General features: G+C 32.4%; 1 long non-coding RNA gene and 1 pseudogene across 1 annotated transcript; one reads left to right on the top strand and one right to left on the bottom strand.

Annotated features, from left to right (window-relative positions):
* Nucleotides 1-4,246: 4,246 nt before the first annotated feature.
* On the bottom strand, nt 4,247-5,026 carry LOC107933152 (uncharacterized). Its single transcript, XR_001693564.2, has 2 exons — nt 4,841-5,026; nt 4,247-4,562 (listed from the first exon to the last, which is right to left on the bottom strand). It is a non-coding gene; the product is annotated as an uncharacterized lncRNA (long non-coding RNA).
* An 11,245-nt stretch (nt 5,027-16,271) lies between these two features.
* LOC107933128 (uncharacterized) lies at nt 16,272-19,526 on the top strand (annotated as a pseudogene).
* The last annotated feature ends 2,335 nt before the right edge of the window (nt 19,527-21,861 follow it).

The raw sequence follows: 21,861 nt of genomic DNA, 5'->3' as shown, positions 1-21,861 counted from the left end.
GCATTGAACACGTGCTAGGTGTGTATAATTAATTAAATATATATGTTAATACTTAGAATTGTTTTCTAACTTAATCTATAAATTGATACTTAAATTATACTCTTTTTTATCATTTTGGTACTTAAACTATTTTTTGGACATACTATTATGAGCTTAAGGAAAAATGGGAAATTAGGGAAATCGAAACCCAATATGAAGAATTGGGAGAAATTGATTGAAGTGGGAAAAGAGAAAACAAGCTGAATGGAAGTGGGCCTAGTTAAAGATTGGGTCAAAACAATGGGCTCAAGAATTCAAGTATGAAGAGAAGATCACTAGGTGTTAAAGGACGTCATTATTCCAACTTAGCATTACAACAACTAACTGTACTATTGATTTCAACAGCTAGCCAACCATGGCTAATGACGATTATCCAAAAATAATTTAATAGTACTAGTTTGTTATTTAGTTGTAAGAACAAAATGAAATATAAATTATAATGTAACGAGCCACTATTTTCATGAATGAAATTACTCAAAATTTTCTTCTTCTTCATTTATCAAATCTCTAAATTTTTTAAATTTAACATTGAATTTATAACAAATTTAGTATCAGAGCCTTCAAAAGATCCACTCTTCAAGTTGGGTGAATTGAAAAGAACATTCAATATGACTGGTTTTAGTAGAGCTAGTATGCAACATTATTTAATCATAGAATCATTCCACTAAAATATCGTAATTGAACTCTTATTTATTATATACCATTACAAAAGTCACTCATTAAGTACCCGTTCAATAACCTTGTCATAAGTGTGTTATCTTCATGATAACTATTACATCTTCCTTCATGAAAAGTCAATTACTAACAAATAGTAATTAAATATTTTATCTCTAAGACAAACAACTCGTGGCTATGTTACTTTTCTTCTATCATGTAATGTCAATGAGATGACATCATTTACCTTTATTAGACTATGAATTCTATTGTTGTGGAATGATGCTAATCATGCAGAAGTCGTATACCCAACGTAACAGCTTTCATTTCCTTATCTATTTGAACTCAAGTTTTCATTTAGATCAAAGTATACAAGTCACACATGTCCATTATCCATTCATAACCAAGGTATGTCATACTATAAATGTAACAAGTGAATAAATACATAAACGATGATATATTTTACTTGGGTACTCTCCCATGTATTGTTAGTCTAATTAGTCGCATCTATATCTCTATTTTATAGGAGTCATCCACTCTGATACTCAAGATAAGGTATCTCCTCAGTTGGATTTAATAGACAACATATTAATCTTTCAATTTATTTGCTCAATTTCGATTAGGCTAATGACATGTTGAGATTATCTACTTGTATCAGTTGTTATTATTAAGTATATATAACTTAAAATTAAAGCATGTTATGCGTATTTTCACTTATGTCCCTTATAATCAAGGTAGTCAATACCACATCAATGGATGCTGTATTTTTCTACTAAAACTAGTAAATAATTGTAGTGGTCTGTTTTGATGTACAATTTTAGATTTATCATTATTTAAAAAATTGTTTAATATATATAAAATAATTACAAATATTGAATAAATTTTAAATATAAAATATTCGCCAATTATATAAAATACTAATTAAACTCCACAAATATAATTTTATCATTTAATAAATTCAAAACAAACAAGATAGCTCGAGGTTTAAGGATTTTTCGATAAAAAAAGTTGAAGGATGGATGAAACATTTTTCTTTGATAATCAAGGGAGTGGTTTTTATATATATAATATTCTAAATGTGAATATATGTCCCAAAAAATTAAAAATGTTAAATTTTATTTTCTAGTGTAATAGTTTTTTATTGGTTAACACATTCAAATTAAGTTTCTAGCATAATGGTTAAAAGTTTTATATTTTTTTAATATTATTCATGCATCAACTCATGCATCATGTTCTGTTTGATACGACTGGAAGTAACTGAAATAAACTAATGCAATCAGTATAGACTAAAATTTTTACTGGCACGAAAAAGGGTGTTGCTTGTTTCACTTTAACACTAGAACGGTGCACATTGACTAATACGATCAGAACCGGTGTAGAATCGACTACCATACTTATAACTCTAATGCCAGTAATTCTCGTATCTTTCATCTTCCCGATCTAATATCTACCTATCAATTCATAACCTTCAACTCCAAAGTTCTCATATCTTACTTAAGTCCTTAAAACTCAACCATTACCCCTTTAGCCTAAGCTTAATCAAACTTGTTCCAACATTACCCAATTCATTTCTAGCATGTTTCTCACATAAACTAAGCTTAACAATCAAGTATTTTATAGTTTCAAGTTTCAATTTTCTATGTTCTCAACAAATGTAACTTGACCAAATTTGCACAATAGAAAATTCTAACTTATTGGGTTGTTAAATTTAGCTTCCTAGTTTGAAAATCCATAAAAATCTTCAAAGAAAACTTGCTTACCTTACAAAAATGGTGGACGGCAATGGTGGAGAAACCTAAACCCTTTCTTCTTCATTTCGGTTGGAGAAGATGAAGGAGAAATTATATAAACATGTTTTCTCTTTCCCACTAGCTTATATATTAACCTTTAATTAAGCTTAATTAACTTAATAATCACAAATTGAATGGCTAGAGTCTAACATGACATTAGTTAGTGGAATCCAATGGGTCAGGTCACTTTGGTCTACAAATATTAACTCAATCGTGGTTAAATTGCTATTGAGGCCTTGGCTTATTTGCACACTAAGATTTTGCTAAATTTCTTAATAAAATCTCATTTGTTTAGTCACCTTTCAATTTAGTCCTCATACTATGTTTAATAACCTATTTAATAATTTAATAAATAATTCAATTTTCTAATCTCATAATCATCTAGTAACTATCTTGGTTCAATATTCCAACATTTTCGATTAAGAAATTAAAACCTTAAAATTAAACTTTCCCACGCCAATGAAATTTAGATTGTTACACGGTTTAATCAGTTTGTACCGATTTTTAAGTCAATTGATTCAATATCTTTCTTCAAACTAGTACCTTTATTAGTTCTCGATCTAACTGATTCAACTGATTAATCCATTCCAAGTAGTGCTGAAGATGTCATTTGGAGATGGAGAGAGAGAAGGTTACTTTAGTGTGTGGTAGGCTTGCATGCGTGTAGCTACAGCTTAGGGATTGAACCCCATCCCATGTGAATATTTGATTTCATTTAATTATATTAAATCTGAATTTTTTTTATTCAATTTGTTTTTAATTTTTAGAAAGAAATCATATTATCAACCAACTAAATGAAAAACATCCAATTCATTTTTTCCCACTCATCCGATTCTTTACATCATTGTGAATTTAGACTTACGATCAAAATATAAGACAAAACTAATGGTTATTTGGTTCATAAATTAAAAAATTGTATTATTTTTATTTTTTTCTTAATTAATTAGATATACTTTATATAATATAAAAATAAATATTGATATTTAAATTAGTTTATATAATTTTAAAATACTATATATCCGTCCAAACTAGTAAATTTGATTAATATTTTTCTTTTCCAAGTAAAAACATGATATTTCATTATAATTTTTTTTAACCAATGAGGTTTCTTTGAATAACGATAATTTGAACTCAAATTAATTTCAAGGCACATTTGTAATATTTTTTGATAATTAAATTTGGATGTAATTGTTTGTAATTACACATGTTTGATATGTTTAGATAACTCTCGCAATTAGTGCGTCTCATTAAATTGGATGTGATTGAAGCACCCTAATTACACTTTCTAATTTTTAAAGGAGTTAAAAATTAGAATAATTACACTTAAAAATCTAATTACACTATGACTTCACAAACACTCGTATAATTTTCAAACTCCCAAATCCATCTATTTTTTATACAAGGTATAAATTTTATATTAGAAGCATAGACACGTCACACGTCTAAATATAAACAAACATGAATGGACAAATTATAAAAATTAAAATATAACTATAGTTATATGTATTTTACAAAGTTAAACAAAATTATATTAAAATTTTCGAAGTTAGACAACACTTTTTTTTTAATTTATTCTTTTGTTCAAAAATCATAAAAACATAGTAGCATAGACATGCTGGGCCGACTCTATTAATGAGCATCTAAACTCTTAAATATATGGCCAAAAAATAAATATGTATGTTTTTATAAAGCTATGATTATATTATAAATATTTATAAAAGGTATTATGTATTTTTTAATTTTCATGAAATACTATCTCATTATAAAAACTTTAAATTTTGTGATAATATTATTCACTATTGTAAAAGCCCAAATTTGCTGGGCCCATTGTCCAAATGAAATAAAATACAACAAACCCAAAATTCAATCCCAATAAATCAAATCCTATAGCCCAAATACCACCAGCCCAATACTCAACTAGCCCAACATAATAAAAAAAAGGGAAACAGACAACAAGAAACCTTGGCTACCACACCCCACTTTCCTCTGACACTAGCACTATCTTTGGTCACCACCATGTCGGCTACCACGCCCCATGCTTCTGCCAACACCATCCCCGCATGCCTGGCACCCCCATACCTTGCAAGCAGCAATGAAGAGATAGAAACTAATAGAAAATGAAATGTAAAGGCTATAAAAGCCATGGAAACAAGTGTAAAAGGGAGGGGGGGATTTTAAAAGATTGAAAAAGAGACAAACACAAAAATCCCTCCGAACTTCGAATACAAAGGAAAAATCAATAAAAAGGTTTGCATTTTTTTTCTTTTTCTCTCTTCTTTCGAATTTTTTTTTCTTTGTTTTTTCCCTTCTTTCTATATACATATACTATATATATTATTAAAAAAATAAAAAGTTACCTTTTGAACTTCCGGCCACCATGTGCGGTGGCCGGCGACGGTGGCGGCGCGACCAACGGCGGTGGCCCAGTGACCGGGATTTCACCGGAGAAGAAAAGGCTTGAGAGGATTTTAAGGGAGGGGAAGAGAGCATGGAAGCTTTTTTTTTTTGTTTTTTTTTAGATTGGGGGTTGAAAATGAAACACAAAAAAATATTTGTTTTTAAATAATGGTGTTGAAACGGCACTATTTTGTTTGGTGGGTGGGGTCTGTGCACTTTCCCTAAAAGGGAAATTTATGTGTTTAGTCCTCCTCCCTCGCAACCTCATTCAATTAACCCCCATTTTCTATCTTCTTTTGTTTTTTTAAGTTTGGCCTTCAGATCTTGTTTGGTTTTCGTTTTGATCCCTAATTAACTATCCAATATTTATACTTTTATATCCCAAATTTTCATTTGTTTTTAACCATGTCTTAAATCTATTTAATTCATTTATTAACCCTTTTTAAATGTTTCATTTATATGTTATTTCAAATATTTTATATGTTGTTTATTTACATCATTATTGTAAATATTTTATATATATATATTTGTACATTTCCTAATATTTTCTTTTATTGTAGATATTATTATTACTATTATATTACATTACTATTATTATTGTTATCTATTTATTTATATTTATATTTAAAATTTCGGTACATATATATACTTATATATTTTTATATATTTTACAACTTATGTACATACCTATATATTTATATACATATTTTCATTTTCATAAATATATACACATACACATTTTTCTCTAATATACATATGTATATATATATACTCATATACATTTCTTACTATATCTTATAATTTATATATATATACACGTACATATTCTCTATTTATTTTAAATATTTTTTTATATTTCATATTTTCTACATGCATATATATATACTTATCTATTTACATATTTTAATTCATATACATATACATGTATACATATTTACATATATTTTTATATTTAATAATCTCACAATACGTATACATACATAGATTTTTCATATTTTCATAATTTGTGTACATTCATGTATATACGTTCTTTACATATATTCATTATTTATTTATTTATCTTCATTTTCATTATTATTTATATTTAATAATCTTATTTCCGTTGCTATTATTCGTGTTGTTTTTATGCCATCATATTCATTATTGTTTTGCTATGCATATTAACACCATACATCAAAAAGAAATTTTTTAATTAAGGAAATATTTTGCGTTTGGAAAATTCGAGAAAACGTGCCCTAACGTGCTGGGTTTCGGTTTCTCGTTCGACCAAATAGCCGAATATCTTTTTTAAACTTTCAAAATAAGGTAATATTTCGTATTTAGAAAATTCGAGAAAATCGTGCCCTAACTTACTGAGCTTCGATTCTTCTCGCGTTGATCTTAAATAACCGAACATCCTTTTGAAATTAAAATAAATGAGGTTTAAACAAAAAATAAAGGCAAGCTTACTCTCGAAAATACGATGTGTTGTATCCTAACTTACTGGACGTGACATCTTGTTACTTCGAGATAAGGAAGCATTTTCCATTTTGATTTATTTGAGTAATTTTAAAATAACAATATAAGGAGGGATCGTATTTTAAATTCTTTTGAGTTTTTAATTTTCGACACCAAGACATTAAGAAATCAACTAGGTACCAATTTTGGACGTATCGAGGGTGCTAACCCTTCCTCGTGCGTAACCGACTCCCGAACCTGTTTTTGGATTTCGTAGACCAAACTCGTTGTTTTAATAAAATCAAATTGTTTATCAAAAACAACCATTTTACGAGGTGACCCGATCACACCTCATCAAAAAAAGATTGGTGGCTACTCCCAATTTCGTTTCATTTTCAAAATCCAAGTCGACCCCGTTTTCATCCAAAAAATGGTGTCAACAGCTTGGCGACTCCACTGGGGATTATAAGAGAGTCAAGCCACGTGTTGATTATTTCTTGTCTTTTTGTTGAAAGTGGAAAATTCGATTTAAATTTACGATCCTCTCATTGCATCTCTTTTTGTTTTGAGTTATATTTTTTTATCATGTTCTGTATTTTATTTTATACCTCTGCACATTGTATTGCATGACCGTTGGTCACACCTTTTAAGTGGGAGTGAGAAACTACGCATTCGTGAGGTTTTCACCTCCGCATGGGATAATGAATCGCTTCCGGGATACATCCGTACCTATGTCTTCGTGAGATTTTCATCTCCGCATGGCCATAGGGAAATGTATTCCCCTGAACTGAACTCGGTCCATATGAGCCTATAATGGGTGAGGATCGAGGAATCTGCTGGTTCAGGTACTCTTACTTTAGAACCAAACCTCATGTAGTGAACCTTAGGAGCCCACCCTAGGTAGAACCACTTCGAACCCCTAGTATTCACCCAAATAGGTGTTCTATTTATTCTTGCTTGCTTTTGCTTTGTACTAACATGTTTTCTTTTTATTATGATTGCATTGCATTCTCATCATAAAAGAGGTGTTGATTCACGTTCAATTGCTAAATAGAGAGCCTGTCATAAGAAAATGGGTTTCTTGATAGAGTGGATGACGATACGGTTGTCCTAATACGGTCCGAGAAGATATAACAAAAGAAGGATGATAGTTCAGTAGAGGACTATACGACTTTGCCTCGTTGCCTGAAGACTCAAGATGACAAAGATTATTCGAGAACCGCTAAACTTTTTAAAGAGAAGCCAACGAGCATCACAAGGATGAGTGAGTAACGAGTCGCGGCCTGGATCAAGCAAAAAAAAGAGATAGAAGAGATGTTCCTTTTAAAGAGTTCGTGAGATTTATCTTAACGCTCGAATGAAGAAGAGGATCGAATGTCTCCGCATATGAGGGCAAAGTCGTATATATATATCCGTTTTATTTAAAGAGATTTATTTTCTAGTAAAGTTGTTCTAATAGAATTGAACCAAGAATCAACATCTTTTTTTTTTGCATTCATGCATCAACATTACATTTCATCGCATGCAATAAATTTCCTAAAATCCAAAAATACGCATTCATGCATCAACACTACGTTTCATTGCATACAGTAAATTTCCTAAAATCCAAAAGTACGTCGAGTTTAGAACTCTAGTACAGAACTAGATGGATGATAAAGAATTGGAATTATTTGAATATATCGATGGTTCGAAAGGTGAAGATGTTTGTGCCTTTGAAGAAGAACTAAAAAAATGAAAAAGCCTATCATGAATTTGTTTCTGCATCCCTAGAGGCATTCAAACAACTGGACTGTGGAGGAGATTCTTGTAATTTTTAGGGCCATTTCAGAGTAACATTCGGAACGCTCTTATTGCTCTAAGCCTAGGAGCAATAAAAAATCCTTTTGTGAAAAAGGCGTATGTCCACATTTTTTTATTTCAATGAAATGCATCTTTGTGTCTGGTTTTGGCAAATATTCTTTTGTTCCTTCCATTTCATTCAAACTCATACTACACAGATAATTACCCTTTGATTCATTTGTCCTTTGAGTCTTCTTTCGTCCCTAGAATAGGTCTCCAAATATCAATGATATGAGCGACACTACTATTGACTCAGAATCTCCTTTTGAGCAAGATATGTGTCTAGGGGAACTTCAAGACTTCGAAGATGATCGAGACTGTAATTTATCTCCTGATTTATTAAGGATGGTAGAGTAAGTCGAAAAGTAAATCCTACCTTACAAAAAAATCAGTTGGAAATTGTGAGCTTAGGAGAAGAGAAAAAGGTGAAGATCAGAGCCTGTATCACCGCAGAGACGAAGCGAGATGTCATTGAGTTACTCCAAGAATTCAAAGATGTTTTCACGTTATCAAGATATGCTTGAGCTACAAAGACGTATGGACGCCCTTAAGGAAAAGAAGATCTTGGAAGAGGTCTATACGGGTGTCTGAGGAACACATGCATTGATTTTGCAATGGCCAAGTGAATCATGAGATATGGGTACTTCTGGTCCACCATGGAAGGGGATTGCATAAGTTATACCAAGAAACGCCACAAGGGCCAAATTTACGGGGACAAAATTCATGTACCTCCATCTATTCATGTTATGACTTTTCCATGACCTTTCTCTATGTGGGGGCATGGAGGTCATTGGGCTAATCTCGGCAAAAGCTAGCGGTCTTCGAGTCATCTTTGTAGTCATCGATTACTTCATTAGGTGGGTGGAAGCTGCTTCATATGCCAATATCACAAAGCTGACAATCAACAAATTTCTTGAAGAATCATATGTCAATATGAAACGCCAAAAAGGATCATATTAGACAATGCATTGAATTTGAACAACCGCACGACATCAGAAGTTTGCAGTCTGTTCAAGATTAACACCATGCCGCCCAAAATGAACAGTTCAGTGGAGGCAAAAAAAAAAGGACAAAAAAAGACAAAAAAAGGTAAAAAAACGAGAAAATAAAAAGCAAAAAAAAACCAAATAAAAGAAAAACCTCTACTGGAGCAACTCAGTTCTCACTAGTATATGGAATAGAGGTAGTTTTACCCATCAAAGTTGATATTTCTACCCTTCAAGTCTTGTCAGAGCTGAATCTGGATGAAGCAAATCCAAACCCGATATGATCAGTTAAATTTGATTGAAGAGGAAAGATTCAAGGTTATCCGTCTTGGTCAAAAGTACCAAAAATAAAATAAGCGAGCTCACCAAAAAGTTCGCCCCAGAGACCTGATATCGAAGAATATTATTGCCATACAAAGGGACTTCAGAAGAAAATGGATGCCGAACTGGAAAGGACCTTATGTGGAAGGCCTTATCTGAAAAAGCGTTGATATTGACAAGATGGATGGCAAGAACCTGCCTAATCTCGAGAATTCTGATTCAAGAAATAAATACTTCACTTGAAAAAAAAACAAAAAGAAAAATGAAAAAATAAAAAAAGAAAAGAAAAAAGAAAAAGAAAAAGGAGAGGCCAAGGTGAAAACCCGCAAAGGGCGCCTTGAGACCAAAGGGTTTTGAATTGAAAACCCATGAATGGGTAGTTCAAATTTTGTTCAAAGGTGGGGCATGTGGTAGTCTTACCCTTTCTGAATTAATAAGAAGGAGAGATGCTACATCTTGGGGCATCAACAAAGCCTTCTAGGACTTCTAAACACATATCAAGTTCAAAAGGGTCCTTAAGAAGTTTGGGGCAGAGAAGCTCATGCTACGATATCTGGGGCACCTATTCCCATTTTATTCATTTTTTGTATTTTTGACAAAATACATCATCTTGATTAATTTATTCTCATTTTGTATTCTAGCAAAATTTGCTATCCTGATTAATGTGTTCATTTAGAGTTTTGCTCTCAACAAATTTTCATCTTATCCATTGTGATAATATTTTCCATCTTATTCATATCGTATTTCAGCAAAATTTGCTATCTTGATTGATTTGTTTGTTTAGAGCTTTGCTCTCAACAAAATTTCATTTTGTCCATTTTGATAATCTTTTTCAAGCATTTTTCATTGAGATAACGATTAATGGACTGACAATACACACGCAGAAGGAGTTCTGCATATTACTCTAAAAGTTTCTAAATAATACGAGGACCTGAAACAGGACTATTGTTTAGAACTAACCAAACCTAAGGGTTGGAAACATTTGAGAAATGATAGTCTAAATAGCGTCTATTTCTTTGGGTTTTCTGTCAAACTGGCTGAACAAGAAGGCATCAGTGATAGAACCTTGATGAACAATGAGGAATGACAACCTAAGCATTAAAAATGGATCATTCTCATGACATTCTACAAATATAATACATACACATCTAGTTAGGAGCATTTGATTCATTCTGATCATGTCATCCTAAACACTAGGCGTAAATAGGTCCTATCTTCCTATATTGGTAGGAAGTGGATCGAAGATTGCAGATCTTGCCTTCCTGTATTTGGCAGTGGAATAGATTGAAGATTGCAGATCTTGCCTTCCTGTATTTGGCAGCGAAGCAGATCAAAAGATGGCAGATTTTACCTCCCTGACCACAGTGGAGTACATTGAAGCCGATAACTCTATCTCCCTGCATCTGGCAGTGGAATAGATTGAAGATCAAGTATGGCAGATTTTACCTCCCTGACTACAGTGGAGTACATTGAAGCCGATAACTCTATCTCCCTGCATCTGGCAGTGGAATAGATTGAAGATCAAAGATGGCAGATTTTACCTCCCTGACTACAGTGGAGTACATTGAAGCCGATAACTCTATCTCCCTGCATTTGGCAGTGGAATAGATTGAAGATCGAAGATGGCAGATTTTACCTCCCTGACCACAGTGGAGTACATTGAAGCCGATAACTCTATCTCCCTGTATTTGGCAGTGGAATAGATTGAAGATTGCAGATCTTGCCTTCCTGTATTTGGCAGCGAAGCAGATCAAAGATGGCAGATTTTACCTCCCTGACAACAGTGGAGTACATTGAAGCCGATAACTCTATCTCCCTGTATTTGGCAGTGGAATAGATTGAAGATTGCAGATCTTGCCTTCCTGTATTTGGCAGCGAAGCAGATCAAAAGATGGCAGATTTTACCTCCCTGACCACAGTGGAGTACATTGAAGCCGATAACTCTATCTCCCTGCATCTGGCAGTGGAATAGATTGAAGATCAAGTATGGCAGATTTTACCTCCCTGACTACAGTGGAGTACATTGAAGCCGATAACTCTATCTCCCTGTATTTGGCAGTGGAATAGATTGAAGATTGCAGATCTTGCCTTCCTGTATTTGGCAGCGAAGCAGATCAAAGATGGCAAATTTTACCTCCCTGACAACAGTGGAGTACATTGAAGCCGATAACTCTATCTCCCTGTATTTGGCAGTGGAATAGATTGAAGATTGCAGATCTTGCCTTCCTGTATTTGGCAGCGAAACAGATCGAAGATGGCAGATTTTACCTCCCTGACCACAGTGGAGTACATTGAAGCCGATAACTCTATCTCCCTGCATCTGGCAGTGGAATAGATTGAAGATCAAGTATGGTAGATTTTACCTCCCTGACTACAGTGGAGTACATTGAAGCCGATAACTCTATCTCCCTGTATTTGGCAGTGGAATAGATTGAAGATTGCAGATCTTGCCTTCCTGTATTTGGCAGCGAAGCAGATCAAAGATGGCAGATTTTACCTCCCTGACAACAGTGGAGTACATTGAAGCCGATAACTCTATCTCCCTGTATTTGGCAGTGGAATAGATTGAAGATTGCAGATCTTGCCTTCCTGTATTTGGCAGCGAAGCATATCGAAGATGGCAGATTTTACCTCCCTGACTACAGTGGAGTACATTGAAGCCGATAACTCTATCTCCCTGTATTTGGCAGTGGAATAGATTGAAGATTGCAGATCTTGCCTTCCTGTATTTGGCAGCGAAGCAGATCAAAGATGGCAGATTTTACCTCCCTGACCACAGTGGAGTACATTGAAGCCGATAACTCTATCTCCCTGTATTTGGCAGTGGAATAGATTGAAGATTGCAGATCTTGCCTTCCTGTATTTGGCAGCAAAGTAGGTTGAAGACGGCGGATTTTACCTCCCTGATTATAGTGGAGTACATTGAAGCTGATAGTTCTATCTCCCGGGGCAAGAAGTAGATCGAAGATAGCTGATCCTATCTTCCTATATTGGCGAAGTAGATCGAAGAAAGCAGATCTTGTCTTCATGTATTAGCGTGAAGTAGATCGAAGATAACTGATCCTATCTTCCTGTATTGGTAGGAAATGGATCGAAGATGCAGATCTTGTCTTCCCATATTGGTGGCGAAGTAGATCGCAGAAAGCAGATCTTGTCTTCATGTATTGGCGTGAAGTAGATCGAAGGTAGCAGATCCTATCTTCCTATATTGGTAGGAAGTGGATCGAAGATGCAGATCTTGTCTTCCCATATTGGTGGTAAAGTAGATCGAAGAAAGTAGATCTTGTCTCATGTATTTGCATGAAGTAGATCGAAGATTACAGTCTTATCTCCCTAAGTAGTAGTGGAGCAGACTAAAAACACAAATCTCATCCCCATGGAGTCGTAGCAGAGTAGATTGAAGCTACAAGGCGTATCTGAAGTTGCAGAAGAGTGGATCGAAGCAACAAGACGTAGCAGGCTGGAATAAGGCTACTTGAAGAAGAAAAGCACCCAAAGAAGTTAAGCCTCAACGAGACCAGGCAAATTTGGTCTTTCTTAGTCTTTGCTCTGTTCTCGTTACACGAAAACGAGCAAAGAGGGGCAGCTGTAAAAGCCCAAATTTGCTGGGCCCATTGTCCAAATGAAATAAAATACAACAAACCCAAAATTCAATCCCAATAAATCAAATCCTATAGCCCAAATACCACCAGCCCAATACTCAACTAGCCCAACATAATAAAAAAAAGGGAAACAGACAACAAGAAACCTTGGCTACCACACCCCACTTTCCTCTGACACTAGCACTATCTTTGGTCACCACCATGTCGGCTACCACGCCCCATGCTTCTGCCAACACCATCCCCGCATGCCTGGCACCTCCATACCTTGCAAGCAGCAATGAAGAGATAGAAACTAATAGAAAATGAAATGTAAAGGCTATAAAAGCCATGGAAACAAGTGTAAAAGGGGGGGGGATTTTAAAAGATTGAAAAAGAGACAAACACAAAAATCCCTCCGAACTTCGAATACAAAGGAAAAAATCAATAAAAAGGTTTGCATTTTTTTTCTTTTTCTCTCTTCTTTCGAATTTTTTTTTCTTTGTTTTTTCCCTTCTTTCTATATACATATACATATATATATTATTAAAAAAAATAAAAAAGTTACCTTTTGAACTTCCGGCCACCATGTGCGGTGGCCGGCGACGGTGGCGGCGCGACCAACGGCGGTGGCCCAGTGACCGGGATTTCACCGGAGAAGAAAAGGCTTGAGAGGATTTTAAGGGAGGGGAAGAGAGCATGGAAGCTTTTTTTTTTGTTTTTTTTTAGATTGGGGGTTGAAAATGAAACACAAAAAAAATATTTGTTTTTAAATAATGGTGTTGAAACGGCACTATTTTGTTTGGTGGGTGGGGTCTGTGCACTTTCCCTAAAAGGGAAATTTATGTGTTTAGTCCTCCTCCCTCGCAACCTCATTCAATTAACCCCCATTTTCTATCTTCTTTTGTTTTTTTAAGTTTGGCCTTCAGATCTTGTTTGGTTTTCGTTTTGATCCCTAATTAACTATCCAATATTTATACTTTTATATCCCAAATTTTCATTTGTTTTTAACCATGTCTTAAATCTATTTAATTCATTTATTAACCCTTTTTTAAATGTTTCATTTATATGTTATTTCAAATATTTTATATGTTGTTTATTTACATCATTATTGTAAATATTTTATATATATATATATATTTGTACATTTCCTAATATTTTCTTTTATTGTAGATATTATTATTACTATTATATTACATTACTATTATTATTGTTATCTATTTATTTATATTTATATTTAAAATTTCGGTACATATATATACTTATATATTTTTATATATTTTACAACTTATGTACATACCTATATATTTATATACATATTTTCATTTTCATAAATATATACACATACACATTTTTCTCTAATATACATATGTATATATATATACTCATATACATTTCTTACTATATCTTATAATTTATATATATATATACACGTACATATTCTCTATTTATTTTAAATATTTTTTTTATATTTCATATTTTCTACATGCATATATATATACTTATCTATTTACATATTTTAATTCATATACATATACATGTATACATATTTACATATATTTTTATATTTAATAATCTCACAATACGTATACATACATAGATTTTTCATATTTTCATAATTTTGTGTACATTCATGTATATACGTTCTTTACATATATTCATTATTTATTTATTTATCTTCATTTTCATTATTATTTATATTTAATAATCTTATTTCCGTTGCTATTATTCGTGTTGTTTTTATGCCATCATATTCATTATTGTTTTGCTATGCATATTAACACCATACATCAAAAAGAAATTTTTTAATTAAGGAAATATTTTGCGTTTGGAAAATTCGAGAAAACGTGCCCTAACGTGCTGGGTTTCGGTTTCTCGTTCGACCAAATAGCCGAATATCTTTTTTAAACTTTCAAAATAAGGTAATATTTCGTATTTAGAAAATTCGAGAAAATCGTGCCCTAACTTACTGAGCTTCGATTCTTCTCGCGTTGATCTTAAATAACCGAACATCCTTTTGAAATTAAAATAAATGAGGTTTAAACAAAAAATAAAGGCAAGCTTACTCTCGAAAATACGATGTGTTGTATCCTAACTTACTGGACGTGACATCTTGTTACTTCGAGATAAGGAAGCATTTTCCATTTTGATTTATTTGAGTAATTTTAAAATAACAATATAAGGAGGGATCGTATTTTAAATTCTTTTGAGTTTTTAATTTTCGACACCAAGACATTAAGAAATCAACTAGGTACCAATTTTGGACGTATCGAGGGTGCTAACCCTTCCTCGTGCGTAACCGACTCCCGAACCTGTTTTTGGATTTCGTAGACCAAACTCGTTGTTTTAATAAAATCAAATTGTTTATCAAAAACAACCATTTTACGAGGTGACCCGATCACACCTCATCAAAAAAAGATTGGTGGCGACTCCCAATTTCGTTTCATTTTCAAAATCCAAGTCGACCCCGTTTTCATCCAAAAAATGGTGTCAACAACTATTTTATTGGATTAACATATTGCATATAATTATTTGATTTTAATATTTATTACTTGTATAGAAAAAAAATTAATTGTACTTATAAATTTTTTTTATAGTAATTAATATTTTTTAAATTATTTAAATTAATATTTTTAATTTAAATTGTATAATTATATAATTATAATTTTGTACTATAAAACATGACATATATAATTACACTTTATCAGTAAAATATGTTTAAAGAAGTATAATTTCTTATAATTACTACCCAATAATGACACTAGACTCAAGATTGAAATCATGAGGGCTTTGAAACCTCAAACCCTATATAAATCACGTGTTAGTCTTGACTCTAAATTTTATTTTGGCATAAACTCCAATACGAGTGAGCCTTATTTTAATATATTCCTTTTATTAATTTGATTATGCTTCATTCATATATTTATTATTTGTATATATATTTGTAATTTAAGAAAAAAAAAATAACAAGTGGCTCAAGAAAGTAACCGCAGGTCTTTTTCTTAAGTATTTGGATTGAGTTTGTATTTTAAAATTATTGTTATCGAGAATATTTTATCTAAATACTTTCTCGATTTGAACGTAATTGGCTTTAAACAGTAAAATAGATAGCAACCTTACTATATTTAAAAAAGGAAAAAAGAAAAAAAAAACCGCCCACGTGAAGGTTGATTTACGAATGTCAAGTTGGTTATTTGGGCAAAATCCAAGGGATTTCTCATAGCTGAGCATGCATATAAGCCCCTTCCTCTCCTCTGTTTTGCTCCAACCAACTTAAGCTGACATCTCTTTTTGTTCCTAAATCTGTCAGAAATTACACACTAGAATTGTAGCAATGCAAGGGCTCGTCTTACTATTGGTGCTCCTTTGCGCCAGCTGCCATATCTCCCTTTCCTTGACCAATAGTACTGCCGGCAACGGTACAGTGGCGGACGGTAAGACTATATATCTATGCATTCTTTTAATATCGAACAAAATACATTCACTCCTTACCGACACTAAGAGTGCTCAACTCTTAATGTTCAACAAAAAATATTAGGAAAAAATGGAAAGAAATTATACAGTTTTGATGTTGTGGTTTAAGCAGCTGATCTAGATCGTTGCCATGGGTCTAAAACACTTCTTATTGCATACTGATCTGAAACTGTTGCTTTTTACCTCTTGACTGCTTTTAATGAGCTGAATTCATAGGAATATGGAGATTTAAATCGGGATTATCAGTTGGTACAAGCAATGCTACAAAGCTAGCAGTAGTATACGTAATTGTTATACTTTCTTTTACCAAAGAGGGTTAAGGGAAGGAATTGTAAAGTCGGATACTTTGAGAGTAATAACGAACGAGTATTGGACCAAACCTGAATTCTTAATTGTTACGAGTTATAAGTTTATTTAAATTGGTTATTTCGTCTATAAAGCAGAACATTTAATGAGGCAATTCCTACTAGGATATTGAGCTAGTATTTTAGAACGAGAATGACCTTATTATGTCCGATATGTAAAGAGTGTTGATGCAGGGTATTTAATGCGTTCGCATGTTCATGACTGGATAATTTTGCAGAGAGCCATCAACCTCAATGACAGAAAAAATTTACCATATCAGCGGTGCAGTATGCTAAATTATTTCTTCTTAAAGTATCATGTTTTATTTCTTTTCTAACTCGCACATCTTTACTTTTTCATCACTGTCTGTTCATTTCTGGAACACCTAATGAAATTTATGATTGAAGAAACTAGAATAAATGATAATGAACTTTTATTAACCATATGCATTCCCTTTAGGAAAAATGTGAGTTTGGGTTTCAACATGTTTGTCTTTCCCTATGATAATTGGGTTCAGGACTACTGGAAAATGGCAACTTTGAAAACGCCCCAAATGCAACAAACATGAAAGGCACCGTGGTTGTTGGACGCTATGCAATACCAGGGTGGGTGAATGAGGGGTTTGTGGAATACATAAAGTCAGGGCAAAAGCAAGGGGACATGCTGCTGGTGGTGCCCGAAGGGGCCTATGCAGTAAGGCTAGGAAACGAGGCATCCATCAAGCAGAAGATAAAGGTGATCAAAGGGATGTATTACTCCATCACATTCAGCGCAGCTCGGACTTGTGCTCAAGAGGAGCGTTTGAATGTAACGGTGGCGCCTGATTCCGGCGTTCTGCCCATCCAGACTGTGTACAGTAGCAGTGGTTGGGACAACTATGCATGGGCGTTCAAAGCAATATATGAGGTTGCAGAGTTGATTATTCATAATCCAGGAGTGGAGGAAGATCCAGCTTGTGGACCACTTATAGATGCTATTGCAATCAAGGCTTTATATCCTCCTAGACCAACCAATAGTAAGTGTTTCAATTCACCATCGGCCTACGTTTCAATATTACTTAATTAGCTTTGATTTAACTTTTAAGATTGTTTTTCACTTGGGGAATATTCATTACATAGAAATTGGGTTCCGTCTTTTTCTGCTTAACTTTTTGTGGGACATAGGAGCAACTGTCCAAAGTAAATGGTGGATGAGTGGGCTACGGATAATGAAAGAAACCCATGAATCATGACTCCTTCCGGCTGGCTCTTGTAGGAATAAAACTTAAATTAGGATTAATTATTGCATGTTGCAGTCTGATTCTGTTAATTAAGACTTACATTCACCATTGTTCTTGCTGAAAATTGAATTAAAACTTTAGCATTTGATACAATCTTTAAGAAAGTCTTTTTAGTGCACTTCTTTCCGATCCGATGCATTTGGTACAAATTCTAATTCTAGAGTCATCATTGTTAGGAAAGTCATCATTTGGACCAAATACCATCTCGACCTGAACAAAATTGATTTCAGATTGTAAAAATGATGAGGACACCTGTAATTATAGAAGAAAACAAGTTTTTGGTATGCTAAAACTTGAATATCATATTGACTAAATTCCATCTTTTAAGAGTGATTGTATGATCAAGCTAAGCTCAATTAATGTTATTACTGTGGTTGAAAGCACAATACTGAAATTTTGAGACGAATTTGAGATAGAGATGGTACTTCTACAAGAACATGTGGTGTGGCCTTTGTTTTCAAAGTTATGATTCAGATTTGGGCCAGCGAATTGTTGCAGACAATTAAGGAGCTAGCTACTGGTATACCTAACACCTTGGTCCCGTTTCACGTGGCATTCAATGCTATGCCTCTTCACTTGTTGTTTTGATTTCAAACATAATAGTAGAACGTGTCATGGTAGAGTGAATTTAAGGACTGACTATTCAAGTTTCTATTTCTTTAGAAAACAGTGTGAAAAATGGAGGTTTTGAAGAAGGTCCCTACGTATTCCCCAACACTCCATGGGGTGTCTTAATTCCACCCAACATCGAGGATGATCACTCTCCTCTGCCTGCCTGGATTGTTGAATCCCTCAAGGCCGTCAAGTACATCGACTCAGCACATTACTTTGTGCCTCAAGGGCGAAGAGCAGTGGAGCTAGTTGCTTAAAAGAGAGTGCCATCGCTCAGATAGTCAGGACCATCGTCGGAAAAATGTACAGGCTCTCGTTTGCGGTTGGGGATGCTAACAACTCCTGTGTAGGTTCTTTGGTTGTGGAGGCATTCGCTGGAAAAGACACACTCAAAGTCCCCTACGAGTCAAAGGGTAAAGGTGGATTCAAGCGTGCTGAGCTTAAATTCAAGGCTGTTTCCAACAGAACAAGAATCATGTTCCTTAGCACTTTTTACACCATGAGGAGTGATGACTTCTCTTCCCTATGTGGCCCAGTCCTCGACGATGTGAAGCTTTTGAGCATCCAAACTTCCCCGAATCCTTGATCATCATCGACCTGATTTACAGCCGTCGATGAAGCAAGCCACATATACCCTAGAATCTGGCTATATTGAATGTTTTGGTATCCTACATTGTTTCCCCCTATTTTAGCATGCTTTGTGAGAGTTTAATTAGTTTATTAATCCAACAAAATATATACTAATATCAGGGTGGTATACCATGTGAATTTATTACTTGTTTATGTATTTTATTTAATAATACTATTTTATATCAATAAAATTTTACAATTTTCAAAAAATGAAATTAACACAATTTTTTTTACATAAATTTTCTTAACTAATTGTAATTTAAATTTAGGGGAGCATTCGATCGAATCGAATCGAAAATTTTCGAGTTAATCAAATTTTCGAATCTTATTTTATCATCTTAATTTAATTTGAAGTTTTCTCGAATTGAGTCGAGTGAGATAGAATTCGAATCGAATCGAATCAAATATATTTGTTCGAGTTAAATTTTTAAAAAAATAACTTTTGTGTTGTTTATTTTTATGTAATTTTTTTAAAAAAATATTTTTTCATACAACAAAAAATTGAAGTAAGTAAGTAAGTAAATAACTAAAAAATAATTAAGAAGAAAAAGAATAAGGAAGGAGGGTTTATTTTAGGGTTTTTTGAGAAAAATATATTATAAGATTTGAATTGAATGGAAATGGAGAGAAGAAGAAAAATAATTTGGGGTTTGGACTTTGCTGGGGGTTTGATTTGGGAGAGAAATTGAGATTTGGGAAAATAAATCTTTGGGGCTTGGGCAGACGGGCTTGGGGAAATGGAAAATATAAAATGTTTGGGCTTGGGTGAAATTGAGTTTAAGTAAAAGCCTAAAATTTTAAAAAATTAAAAAAATATAGTTTATATTCGGTTTATTCGAATTATTCGAGTTATTCGAATTCAAAAATTCAACTCGACTCGAACTCAAAATTCGAAAAAAAAAGTCGAGTCGATTCGATTAACTCGATTCGAATAATTCAAAATTCAAAATTTTTTTCGATTTTTTCAAATCGAATCAAATTTTGCTTACCTTTATTTAAATTTACAATTATAATTATCATAATAATAATTTTTTTTCTATATTTTATACTTAAAATTTTATTTAACTAAAAAATTTATTTTAAAATTAGCACTATTAATTATTATAAATCATAATTATTTTTAAAAGTTTAATTATCACGACCTCTAATAAATTTTAATTATTTTTAACCCTATAATTATCACAATTTCTATTTTACTTCAATCTTTTTATTTTTAAATGAGGAACTAGTAATAGGATGGAAAATAAAGAACATTCTCGCCAGTTTAAAAGTTTTTCATACTCGTCTTTTTATATATATTATAGATTATAGATAACAATAAATGAAAAAAATAATTAACAATCCATTATATATAGACATGCATGTACATGCAACTGCAGATAAGTATACCAGGTGTTTACCTTCCATGGATGTAACTATCAGGAAATGTGAGAACAGAAACCTTAGATGGCAACCGCCTGTGAGGTATAACCGCCTACCGATGCGAGTTGTAATCAATCACCAAAAAATAAATTTCAAAAGCTCCAATTAAATGACCAGACCTTGCATACTTATACTTGAAAAAGGCATGTTCGGGAAAAAAAAATTATGCATAAATTTTTTTATTTTTTTTTACGAAGGGCACATTATTAGGAATATTTTTCTAAGAATTAAATTGTTTCTTTTAATGTTTGATTTTAACTATTTCACTTAACAAATTGAAATACAAAAAATAAAAATAAAAAACAAATAACTTCATTTTTTTAGAAAAAATTAATTCAAGATAAATCTCGAGTATATTTTCTCTTTAAATCAATAAGATATCAAGAAATATTGTTAATTAGTGACAGTAAAACAAAGATTTTAGTTAAGGGAAAAAGCTTATCATGTTCACATATATTCCCACCATTATTATCAAACTTAGATATGACATTAAAAATGTAAATAAATCATGTAATCCATGCAGTTTTTCAGACTAACTATCATCCTTATCACATACTTAAATGCACATACAGAACACCAAAAGCACATTTCGACATTAATTTTACCTTCACGCCTCTTGCAAAAACAGCTTCAAAAATCCAAAAATTGAAATTTTTTAAAAATTTTGCATGGATTTTTAATAACTTTTTAAAAATACTTTTGTAAACATATAATATTTATTTAAATCTAAAAATATTAAAAAAATAATTTTTAAATTGAAACATATAATATTAAAACTAAATTGTTTTTTTATAAAAAAATGTTTTTAAAACTTTTTAAAAATTAAAAATTAATTTCAAAATTTTCAAAATTATTTTATATTTAACGGTAAAAAAACATTTTTAAATATAATATAAAAATAAATTATCAAAAAGTTCTGATCATTTTAAAAGTTTCAAAAAATTGAAATACTATTTTTAAAATAATTTTACAAAATTTAAAAGTTCAAAATATTATTTACAATTTTCTATTAAAAAGTTTTAAATAATTAAATAAAAATACCTTATCAAAATATAAAT

This window comes from Gossypium hirsutum, chromosome A07 (genome assembly GCF_007990345.1).
Source record: "Gossypium hirsutum isolate 1008001.06 chromosome A07, Gossypium_hirsutum_v2.1, whole genome shotgun sequence".
NCBI classification, from domain to species: Eukaryota; Viridiplantae; Streptophyta; class Magnoliopsida; order Malvales; family Malvaceae; genus Gossypium; species Gossypium hirsutum.
The sequence above is the reverse complement of the archived record's forward strand: the minus strand, read 5'-3'. Positions and strand labels throughout refer to the sequence as shown.